This window comes from Ambystoma mexicanum, chromosome 6p (assembly GCF_040938575.1).
Source record: "Ambystoma mexicanum isolate Mex_15411 chromosome 6p, UKY_AmexF1_1, whole genome shotgun sequence".
In the NCBI taxonomy this organism is placed as follows: domain Eukaryota; kingdom Metazoa; phylum Chordata; class Amphibia; order Caudata; family Ambystomatidae; genus Ambystoma; species Ambystoma mexicanum.
This window is the reverse complement of record NC_090935.1, coordinates 679,100,322-679,113,125: the sequence shown is the minus strand read 5'-3', so window position 1 is coordinate 679,113,125 and position 12,804 is coordinate 679,100,322. Positions and strand designations below refer to the sequence as shown.

At 43.3% G+C, this 12,804-nt stretch overlaps 1 long non-coding RNA gene across 2 annotated transcripts; it reads left to right on the top strand.

The window, feature by feature from the left end:
- The first annotated feature begins 514 nt into the window (after positions 1 to 514).
- On the top strand, positions 515 to 2,228 carry LOC138510964 (uncharacterized). Of its 2 annotated transcripts, XR_011280498.1 has the most exons (5): positions 515 to 588; positions 845 to 957; positions 1,027 to 1,114; positions 1,201 to 1,327; positions 1,815 to 2,228. It is a non-coding gene; the product is annotated as an uncharacterized lncRNA (long non-coding RNA). The 2 variants fall into 2 exon arrangements; XR_011280499.1 differs by lacking the exons at positions 1,027 to 1,114; positions 1,201 to 1,327.
- Positions 2,229 to 12,804: the final 10,576 nt, after the last annotated feature.

Genomic DNA, 12,804 nt, shown 5'->3' with positions numbered 1-12,804 from the left:
GCCTTACTGTATCTGTGGAGTGGAACACTCTTTTATAACCAACAGTTCCATTTCTTCCCCCCACAACCACCTGGGTGGTGTTTGTTTTACTTTACCAACCACACACCTCTAGGCAGACCATACAGCATCTCAGCGTCGTGGATAGCACCGGCGGCTATAATGGCTCTTTCACACTTTTTTAAATGACCTTCATCTCTGGATGTATGATTTATGTAGCTGTTTTTATCTTTTTCACAATACTCCAGTTTTGAGAATCAGCTCACAATTTCTCATGCTGCATCACCAAACTACCACTTATTACAGAGGATTGTGAGCTCTGCCCTGCAAGCTTAGATACTGACATCCAATAGTGATATTTTTTTTTACTAATGTAGCTATTCGAAATCCTATGGATGTGCCCCTTTAAAGAAAGGTAAACAAACACAGTAACGCAACATTGCAGTTACGCGTCCGACCACATGAGACGGTAACCAATCGGTACCCGCCCAATCACGTGACACAGAATTGCTCGCATTTAAAATCGCGCTGTAGAGCTCTTCGCATTCGCCCGTTAGTGAAGGCAGACGTCTAGGGAGTCTTGTGTTAATGGTAAGGCGTTCCGGATACTAACGCAATCTACTTTCAGTTCCCTACGGCCCAGGAGTGCTGTAGACGCGAACTCTCACTGGCGTGCAAGCAGTTATAGCTCCTGGTATGTGGCACGTTTTCCTCATGAGAGCCATTCCCACACCCTGTTGCCTTTCTTTAGGCAACTCGCGCCCCATAGTAAATTTAGTCCTGCAAGAAGCCTAATCAACCATCTTGTTAATACAGACTAACAATGATGTCCTGTGTTTTCTTGTAGTGATTTGCCTGCAGCCTAACACCGGGCAGAGGGGATTCTCTATCCATCATGCTCCCGCTGTACCACTAACTCCAAACAGTTGTTCCGGGGCGTAGTTCTATGATAAATAGCATGTAAGTGTGTCTCTGTAACTCTAACACTGTTGTAAAATACCTCACATATTGATAAGAAATGTTCTTTAGTTCGCAGAACCCATCAGTTTGGTGCCTCAAGAAAGTAAGTCTTTTGGGCATTGAGCTACTCACTTCACCTATTAAGAAAATTACAGAAGTAAGTCATGAGCAAAATCACGTGACTTCTCAATTGTTGCTGACAGAGTTGCTAAGTAAATTAAAACATGTAAATGGTCCCGGCAGGTAACTTCTGGTGTGGGGCCAGGTTAAGCACGACTTTACGCACTGGCTCTGAAGAGACAACTGCCAGGCTGTGGCTAATTGCGATACCCTTCGGAAATTACCACATGACCTACCACTTCGTTAATATGTAAGTTCTGGTGTTACCTGTATTACCAAAAAATAGGGGTACTAAGAGGAGCAACTGGTGTGGGAAATAGACAACAACCAGCCCTCATTTTTCCCAAAAAATGTTTTTAAAAACTACTGTGAGTGTGTTGTGAGAGTGTACTATATGACACCCACGAAGAGAGTTGCCCCCAGGGGAGCACTCTGCAGTAGTGAAGATCCAGGCACTGCACCACTACCATGAAGCAATACGATGTGTCAATGTATATGAACATGAATTAACTATAAGCTGTGGTTAATACAGTTTTCTTATGTGATCAGTAATATGCCAATTAAGATTGAATATGCTTGTTTTTTCTTTTTTCTTTTCTCCACTGTTAGTTTTGAGTAAAAAGCATGCAAAACATACAAAAGAGTTTGTGCACGTATTGTGTGTAAAAACAACAGCGACTGAAAGAATGACTTTGAAACCTTTATGACTGTTTGATATATCTTCATATGTCTTTTAGAATAACTACGCATGAATATCCACCAGGGGTATAAAGGATTCACTGTTTGATACTGAAGAAATCATTGTCCTGAAGATGGCCCAAAATCTGAGAGTTAAAAGACACTAGGAATAGTGTCAAATGTATTAAAACAGGCCGAAACATGTCGACAATCTGAGATACACACATCAATAACTTTTGGGCTCTCCCTTTCTGAAACTAGATGTTGATTAAGTTTCTTTGGAACATGTTGATTAAGTATCTATGCTGTTTAACCTAATGCCCCTAGCTTTTTAACTGTTGTGATTTGCTTTATTCTTTGAACTTTTCCTATGGACATTGTCTAAGTCCAGCGTTTTATATGTGTCAATTATGACAACAAAATGAAGTCTAAATGTGTGTTTATTTGGTGATAATTAATAAATCAGCCTTTCGCATAAGCCACGCTTGGACTCTACCACATCTTTAGTTTGTAAAATGGACTATGGAAACCATATTTGTTTAGTCTGTAAGCATCATCACTCAATCAGTCTCGTTGTTGCATGTATCACTGTACAAGGCCAGACTTCACAATACTGATTGGAATGGACTTATAGCATGGCCTGCTCTATAGGTGATGCCAGGCCCTAATTGGCTTTTGCTTCCCAGTCGATCTTGGTGCACGTGGGTCAGCTGGGCTCATCGCTGCAGTGAAGGTCCATTCGCAGTGTGCAACATTCCTAACTATCTAAGCTAAACAACAGGAACCGTCAAATTATGTACAATGGCAGGCACTTCAACCTCACATCAAAGGGGGACTCAGGAGATAGGGAATAATATATAGACATACCAACCCCACATTCAGGATTTCAATTACATCACAGTTCCCTGATCAGGGTTCTCGCTTTGGGGCTTGATCTACCGCCTACCTTCCCTGGTGCATCATGATGTAAACAGACGTGTGTTGCTGTGAAGAGGATATATTGCTGCTCAAGCTTAGGTCTCTGGTGGTTGTTCTGGAGTGGTCAAAGCAAGCGAGTTAGATGGTTATCGAAATGAAAGGAGTTGGGGGGTTGGGACAGCGAGGCCAGGTGGACCCTGGTATGGTGATGGTCAACAGGACACAGCAGTTTAGATCAGATTAATGGGGCTTTGTTCTGGGGCCAGTTCCTGTCTCACGCTCTGTGCTGGGTACCTTCTTAGAGAAATTATACTAACTGCAACATTTGGATGACAGGGAATGGATGAGCTTCCGTGGGAACGAGGCTCGTGCAGTGCTGGCCTGCTATGTCCTGCTCTGGTCCCTTTGTGCGGGAGTCCTGGGATGTGAGTGCTGCAGTCTTATTGAATGGTAGCTTTTGGGCCTAATAAAAGATGGCGCCCAGGCCATAATACACTGCAATACAATACAATATGGTAGCAAATGGAGTTTTAGTATGAGGGGTAGGCAAGGTTAGTCATCTAGTTTTCATATGGGGGAGGTTTTGCTAGTTTTGGTTTTCCCACGTATCTCGAGTCTAAGAGGGGTAGGGTAGGACCACTTCCTTCCCAACAGAAGCCTACTGTTACAGGACCCTCAGAAAGATTTTACTTTCCACCCACTGGCAGCCACTACCAGCAGCTCCTTCTCCATCACCTCCAGAGTCCACTTCTGTCTGCTGGATGGGAGCTGGGATGGGAGATTCATTGTAGATTGAGTTTTTCAAAATGACCACCACACCATTTCCTGCCCCGTGTACACTTAGTAATGGTAGTTCTGCAAGTGGTAAAGAGTATTCCATTACCACATATGTAGATTGTATCCGTTTTCTGCATGAGTAATTTACCATTACTGCAATGTGATTAAAGTGGAGACTGGTGGAGACTCATTCATCTGGTATTGCTGATTACCACATGCAGGATTTTTCTTCACAAATCCTTCAGACTGGTAATGCAGGCCAGTAGCTGCACACACGACTGCAAGCAGCATAATCACAATGATTTTATCTAACCAGGCTGATTGTTTGCAGAATGAAAACTGAAAAGTTTTCGAACTTGGGCCTAACTTGAAAGATATTTGCAAGGGGATCTGCCATTGCGCAATGGCACATTTTACAAGATGTGTACATTATGAATGAGAGTGGTCTCACTGCGCAAATCCATTCAAGAAGGTCTTTAAACAGTGGCGTTCGATTGTAGTGTTCCAAAGAACCTATTCTCAGTGATCCAATAAACACATTTCATTAGCAGTTTATAGAATTCTTCTGTGTCATTGGCCCTTATGAGATCCCGTTTCCCTGCTTACAGAGCTAATAAAAAAGCATGCAGGAATTTAGAATAAATGAAAGACCAAGGCATGAGGCAACTGTAAGGGAAAGCGCACACTTGCTATGGCAACACGAGGTAAAATATGGATTTTCTGTCGTTTTTAATGGGAAGCAATTCCCAGTGGTTCTTGCTTCTTTCCTGGGATTCAAGCTTCTGGATCTGAAGTTCGCAGGAGCCTGGCTCTGGCAAATGCTTAACACTTGGTGCCAGCAAATTAGCGACCGTTTTAATAGCCTTAGAAGACGAGAGACCAGCTGAGTCTACATGGTAATTGGGGTTTGATGGGTTGGTTGCGGTCCCTACCATATCAGTAGCGATTCCCGCAGGCCACTCTAGCAGCAATCCTGCCCTCACCACCTCATGTATTGATTGCGGGGAGTGTAATAGCAGATGGTGGCTCATCCCCGCTCTGCGCGCAGTGTACATTCTTGCTGCATTTAATTGCAGCGCACCGAATATATAATGCAGTATTAAAGATCTCAGAGGCTCAGGATCAGGGCACAGATCAAAGACCGAAGCAGCACCGCTTCGATCCTTTCACCTTTGAGAGTTTACAACAGGGAACATGATTTACAAATGAAACGACCAGGACCCTCTGTTCTTTTCTCTTAGTACCAATCAATATTGGCTTGCACTTGACAAGACAAATACAGCATTTGGCAACGTAGCGATGGCAGATGGGGGTATAGAAATATCCAGAAGGTACCAGAGAGCACGAAGTCTACCTTGACATAGACAATGAATATACAATTTTGAAATCGGCGTTCAGAGCAGGCATAGAATGGGTTCCATGTGTTAATATCCCCGCAAAAATATCGCCATACAAAAATATTGCCTTTTTTTGCAGCGATATTAAGCCATAGAACCTGCAGGGGACACGCCCGTAAACCCCATCATTTTTTTAATGGAGCGGGGCACACCCCGCAACCCCCGGTCCCAATAAACCCATAAATTATCCCCACTAATAATATTGCCAATGGCCTTACCCCACGACCATATATATGCCGATATTATTGGTGTGGATAATATGACCTGATAACCTAGAATGATGTCTAATCATCATAAGTCCTTACAAACAATAGAAAGCAGTAATAGTAAATGTTATATATTATGGCCAAGGAATAGGCCTTAGTCCCGGTGTGCATACTTAGAAGTGACTTTAATTTCAGCACATTAGATGACCCCAGGAAGAGGTGGTCGATTCTAATTGCATATACCTGGCAGGCTGGCAAGACGGGCAAGGGGGCCATTTCACTCAGGCTGGTTAGACGTTTGCACCCTGGGCTGCTTCTGTGTAAATGCAGGGAGCTACTCGTCTTGTTTTCAGCCATGTTGAAGATGTGCCAGGGCAGCCCCACGCAAGAGTGAGTGAGTGGAATAATAGCCTAGGCTGCAGGGGCATGTTCATGCTGCTATGCAACAAAGCACACATTTAATTGATTCTGTGAGCGTGGATGGTAATGCGGGCACCATAGCAGCTCATGAACCATTGGTATGTTAGTATCCACAGCAGCTTTTTCTGACTCCTACACCTACCCTGTAAGAATGATTCTCCTATGTGCTGGTGAATGAATGTCACTAGTGAGTTCATAACACAAAGGGCCTCATTACGACCCAGGCGGTAAGTTACCGCCTGGGCCGTGACTTTACCACCATGGCGTAAACTACGTTTACGCCATGGTGGTTGGCGGACTTACCGCCCCATTCCGAGGTCGGCGGGGCGGTAAGTCCCCAATCCCCATTTACCCTTCCCCATTCCCATTTTTGCCCCATAGGGCATAATGGGAGTGGGGAAGGCGTTAATTACGCCACCGTAAATTACGGTGGCGTAATTAACTCCATGGTCCCTTAGCGCCATGGATTTTAACACCTGCTAAAAGCAGGTGTTAAAAGCGCCATGGCGCTAAGGGACCTCGTAGTTGGCGGTAAGGGGTCGGCGCAGCTAACGCTGGCGTTAACCCCTTACCGCCAGGGTCGTAATGAGGCCCAAAGACTTTAATAGCACCCTGAATAGCACCCATTGATGTCACTATATGGTGGCCATAGAAATGGCTGCTGGGTTGTTTGTGCTAAACACTTTTGGGCGCAGTTGAAAAATACACACAGAAATCTGTAACATTCAGGTATTAATTACTAAAGATTTACAAACTAAGGGGGTCATTCAGAATTCGGTGGATTATTTTATGAAATGCTGCTGGTGTCATGCATCGGTATGGGTTCTGGCACAGATGGTGTAGTCATCATGGACATACACCACGTTAATATGGCCGCCAGTTTGCACAAAGGAGAATATGATAAGCGGCTCAATACCTCGGAAGAAGACAGGTTAATTTTTGCATTGACATTCGTTAGCCTCACCCTTTTCGCTTGCTTCTGCACTCTGCTTTGTTTTCCCATGCTCTCTCTCTCTCGCTCTCTCCTGCGATCCCATGTGCTGGGAGTCTGTCCTAGAGGCATGAGTCACTGATATCCAATCCATAGATCCAGTGACCTCCTTTACTCTGTTCCAATCTCCGGCTCTTTACTCCTTCTTTCCTGGAACTCCAGCTGCATCTACCTGCAGAAACCTAGAGTACTGCTACACCAGGTGTTTTCCTTGGTGGTTTCCTCTTCTATTCAGGCACTTGTGCCTGCAGCCTTTTGCAATTGTTGCAGAACGGGCAGGCCGTACCTGCCAGCTACCCAAAGAAGAAGTCTAAAAGAGGAAAGGCCCATCGCCAACAACTGGAGAAAATGACTACCTCCGCCAGTGGTTTTTCGGAAAATCCGCACACTTCAGAGTTTAGTTCCGGTGGAGTTGGTATTTCTGGAATGCCTCCAGCATTGTTTCAGAAATACCACCTCTACTATCACTCCAACACTGCATGAGCTTCACTGGCAGAATACTTTGTAAAACTGCACGTATCATCTAACAAGCAATCTTGAATGGAACACTGCCATACTTGATGGATACCCTCCACACCTGCGGGGATCTTGCATCTAATGCAGAAAAATTAATGAAAAGGTTGGAGTCTAAGCTATTCCATAAAGAGAAGACGTGTAAGCAATCGTTCTCCTGCTATGCCCCACCATCTGGAAGTCAATTTCGGCAGAGACTTGAAATGCCCCCACCATCTTTAATTTCTGCAAAACATAAAAATGTGTCACTTTCAACAATGTCTGATGAATGAATACAAGTCCAGTCCTCCCTTCATCAACTGTACTGTGTCACAGTATGAAATGCCATGCCCAGTGCTTGGCACCCTCCAATTGAAAAGTTCTCTGCTGTTCTCAAGTTAAATTTGCGCTATAAGCAGTAATTAAAATAAAGCACTTACTGAGGAACTAATTCTAACATCCTTACCGAACGACCCAACCAACATCTGTCAGTGATAACAGAGGCTATACAAATAACCTTAACTTGGCACCCTTGACTGCATGATTTGAAAAGGGGCAAGATAAAAGATTGAGGATCTACCCCCTCTCTCAAGGATCACTTTATCTCCCCAAAGCTGGTGTATGGAGTGCACAGTGTGAGCTGATGAAAGGAAGGATATTGGATTTGTAACCCCTGACCAGAGTAATCCTAGTATGGCTAGTGAAGGAGAGACATGTTTTCGAGGCTTAAACTACACTGAGGTGCACCCCTTTTTCTTGATCAAATGGTCTTTCTTGCATGACCTTCTCTGTGAAAGCATTGAAAATAGGCCGCACACCCAAGCCACTTTGCAGATTAAGGATGCAGGAGTAAGGAATAAGACAATTGGCTAATAACAGTATGCTAAGTGGGAATTCTCACTGAGACATCTATTCTGGATCTGGGGCTCTGCATATTGTGACCAGCTCTGTGTAGGCATGCACACACACACACCTTGTTGCAGATTCACAAATTGGGTGCAAGTAAAGCACAGGTGGCAAACCAACAGAAGGGATGCTCCAGTTGTTATCAATAGCCGTCCCATTTTGTGGGAACTAAGATTGTAATCACTTCGATAGATATGAGATGGCGATCCAAACTGGAACACAGGCCCAGCAGCGCTTGCACTAGATTCTAGATATGCAGTGCTTAATTTGTAAGAAAAGAAGTGTCTGGGCCCAAATATCTTCTTGCATGGTGGGAGGGGCAGCTCCTTGTCTACTGATGATACCACACCAACTGTTGCTCTATACAGTGGCACACGGCTACTCCATACGCTACCAACATATTTGGGGTTAGAGCACCAAATGCCACTGGTTCATTGAGGGTGAAATCAACATAACACATTAGTTGTGTCTTGAAATAAAATACATGTTTAACTGTTTCTTTAAAACACATCTTCGTTAACAGTGTGCTCTACTCCTATCAGTATCAAGAGGATCATGTTAACCATCTAATGACAGGAAAAAAAAGCAAAAATGCTTTCCTCCTATGGTAAATTGATTGACGAATGTAGGCAAAATCATTACTGAACTCATACATTGACTGTCAAACACTGCAGCAAGATCGTCTTGCCTAGGCTGGCACTCATGACAGACTCTCCTGTTCCATATGGGTCTTTTCAATGGGCCTCATTACACGGTAGGCGGTAAGGATTAACGGTCACCGGTAATGGTACCGGTGACCGTTAACCCTTACCGCCTTACTACGAGGTCCCTTAGCGGGTTGGTACTTTAACGGCTGCTTTTTGCAGGCGTTAAAAACCAACCCGCTAAGGGACCTTGGTGCTAATTACGGCACCGCAAATTTGCGGTACTGTAATTAGCACCTTCCCCATTCTCATTATGCCCTATGGGGCAAAAATGGGAATGGGGAAGGGCAATGGTGGAAGGGGGAATTATCGCCCCTCCAACCTTGGAATAGGGCGGTAATTCCCCTTTCCACCAAGGCGGTGCCGGTATTTTACCGGCATGGACCAAGGTGCTAATAGCACCTTGGTCCACCGCCTACCGTGTAATGAGGCCCAATGTCTTTTCCGTGTGTTGGGGCTGTTGGCTGGTGCGTTTCCTGTTGTTGTGAACTCACTCTGCTGGTTCTTAGATTAGGGAATTTGCTGCAATGTCAAGCAGGCTGAATGGAGCAGTGTGTGGACATGGTCAGCATCAGTGCCCAGGATTGTCACCTTGCATCTCATTGCTTTTCATTAAAATAGGTAAATAGTCCTGCCCTGCCAACCTGGTTCATCAGGTTTTTGAATAACAATATGCCAGTCCAGGATGCAAAGACCCTGGCCAGTGAACACTGTTGTTGATTGTAATGTTACTTTGACTGACTGCCAGTTAAAATAATAAAGTTGCCAAAACACCATTACATAATCAAACTGTGCTTAAAAATAAATGCAGGGGCTCAGAAATAAGTGCTTGGGCTGAGCCCTGGCAAGCCCCAAGAATTAAGCACTGTAAGATGTGGCACAAGGAGTGTACAGGGAGAGCTGCCAAAAGGAAGGACATAGATGTTCTGCCTTCAGATCAGTCCGGTTCAAGAATGCTAAGTGTAGTCTTCCTTTTACCCTTCTGGAAGATAGGTGTGATAACCATTGGGTCAGATACTCACTCCTTGTTGACTATTGTAACACTGTTCAGATAAAGATCTTGTTGGGTTAATTGCAAGGATTATAGGTTGTTCAAGGCAGCCTCATTAGGTTTTTTCGAGGGGCTAAAATGTTATGATCGTGTTTCCACTGCCAGGAGGGACATCTAGGGTCTTCCACGCACATGTTGCCTTACATTTAGACCTGGAAGTCTAGTACACACATTAAACTTGGTGGTCGGTATTCTATGGGCTGAGGGAGAAAACGACTGAATGTGTATTCCCGAAGGACAGTTAGTTCCACACAAGAAGACCACTCAACAACTACCAGAGTCTGTCTTGTTACTGAGCATAATTATGGAATTGTATACTGACACGGGCTTATTTAGGCCAGGGTAGACACTGGGAGCTACAGAGAGTTTTGCTATCAAACAAGACGTAAGACAAGTTTGTGTTATGGTACCTTTTTTATTCGTTTGTAGACGAGATAGAGAATGTGCTTTTATCAACATTATTGGATGTGCGATACTTTCCATTGCTCGGTGAATGCCGATGTTTTTGCCCTTGTGGTGAGTACTCTGCTTCCAAAGGCTAATGAATGGGTATCTGACATTAATGAGCATAAGAATAAAGACGATCAACAAAGCAAACTCCTATGTGATATTTTTAAAAATAAAATACAATTTCATTTGATGTTGGTAACTGCAAACTTACAAAAATTCACGAGTTTTATTATCTGGAATTTAGATTCCATAAGAAAAATACCTGGAAACTGCATGTGGCCGAAACGGTAAAGTTTATGAAAAAGTCTAATGTGGAGATTTGAGGGGTTTCAAATAAAATAAGTGGCACTGTGGTCACCCCAATCATGAATGTGCATCAAGTTAAAAAGGGCAATATTGCATGATACGCATAGGGTGTAGGGAGACATGTCTCACTAGCACCGATTGATAGGGTGAACCATACGTTCTTATGCAGTCTGTTGAGTGTTTCTCCAGAGTATGTAAAACAATCGTCATGCAACGAAACACATGTCGAACCCCTAATTGCAAACTCTGAATGAGCCTTAATTCTATTTTGGCTTTTAATGTAAAAAACAAATAGTATCATCATTCATAATTGTTAAGGATTTGTAAATATGCAGTATACAAATAGCTGCCTGTGGTTATGATATCTTGATTGTTTTTCTCTAGATTACAAATTGCGTAATTGGTTAAAAAATGTATTGTACCTACAAAGCAGGTCAACAAGATGGTAATGGAAGCTTATAATAATTATCTCCACCAACAGTTGCTCTTAAAAGAGCAAACTAAAATAATTAACCTCTAGACCCTGATCCGGAAAAACCTACCTGCACAACTAAAGAAGCATCCTTATCTGCTAGAATAGAAGAAAGGTCTCTCTTTTTTCTGACCCTTCTTCTTTGTTCAGTATCAAGGATGTGACTGACACAAACAACAGAACCTAATCTGAACAGTGTCTAGAGAGGGTTCCCAAGTGTGCATTATGGAAAGTTGAACACATACATCATGAAGGTGTGCTCCTTGGCAGCATGGGATATCAGGTCCTTGCTGGATCATCTGGAGTTTGTGTAAAGTATGAACGGGTGGGGATTTGGCTTTGAACATTTATTGCTACCGGTAGTACAAGTCGCCATCATTTGGCTCGAAACGGATCTTCGGATATTGGTAGCAGTTTAAGTCAGATGATATTTCATATACTTTGAGATATCTGCTGCTGAACATGTTTTGGATCATTCCAATATGGATGGCAGCATATTTGCTGCTAATTCCTTTCAGTTTAAATGTGATTGGAAGTCATGAATGTTCTTTGTATGACACATGGTCATGGTGAAATATTGTTTTCAGGGGTCTGCAACCTTTTGCTGAACAGATGTTTTGAATAACCTCTTCCATCATCCCTAACCAATGTGGTCAATGATGAAGGTCCATGGACGTCATGGTCCAAAACATAAGGAGAGACACTGGTTGCGTTCCCCTAATTTATTTGGTCAGTGTCAAGGCAGAGGTGCACCACAACTCTTTCAATATTGATCAATGCTGCTGCCACATTGAGTATTTAGTACAGAGGTCAGATTCTTTAGTACTCCAGTTGGGTTAATTTTATGGTCCTTTTGATATATTTTGCTTCGGACATTTCCCTCTGTGGATATCCGTTCTATTGGGCAGTTTGGCATTTCTCACAGAGACGTCATTGTGGTTACACGGTAGGGCCATCCCTTTCTCTGCAGGAAAAAGGAGAAAGTGTCACCCCTCATCCAGATGTTGACAGGGTGACGTTACTCTGCATGACATGAGATGCTCACTAAGATTCGTTATATCATTATTGGAACCTTTTTGTTAGCTTACTGGAGTCATCCCATCATAGCCAGCCCCTGACCTAGTGTTCCCCATGGAAAACCTAAGAAGATTACAAGGTATTATCTAGTCTTTGAATAGGCAAGAAATAATGTATTCTCAGTGGATTGCTCTGGTGCTTTTAGTAAGCAAGGACTACCTCGTGAACAGGAGCTGTCTTGATGTATAATGTAACTGTGTTGGTGATCACTGGCACCACTAAGCCATGCAATGTTATTGGGCTTTCTTTGTACAGCCACATCTCTTCACCTTCCCTATCTAGAGCAGAAAAGTCAGTCACAAACACTTTCCTATGTTGGAGATAGCCTTTTATGGAAAGAAATACATTTCCAGCTGTTTCTTGCCGAGGTCATGGATTCTCGTTAATAAGTTTCTTTGGATTGGATATTAATAAAGAAGACTCCAATGTACTTGTTCCTATGGCCATCCACTTCTGAACATTATATAGAAATCTACAAAATGGAAGCCTCTCTGCCCCATATCCTGTGAGTTGAACTCTGGTTCTGTGACACACAGTTTCAAATGGCTGTGTACTGTACTGGAATAAAGGACTAGGAAAGTCAGTGGGCCATAATTCTGCAACCTTCAGCCTCTCCTTAATGTAATTTGGGGAGTTCTCCATTTCAGTTTGTCTCCTTGAGCTCTTGGCTGTCACCTATATTCCTTCTGTGAGAAAGGAAAAAGCAGCAGAATCTCAAACAAATGAGATGGAGCAAATGTTCAGCTTTGCTCAGACAAGACTAGTGGATTATCCCTTGGTTCTGTGAAGCGGGAGAAAGGAAGTCAGAGAGAATACTAGCATGTTACATCTTTTAGAAGCATTCGTCCAGATACTCAGGACTTCACTGCTCCTCTGTTTGCC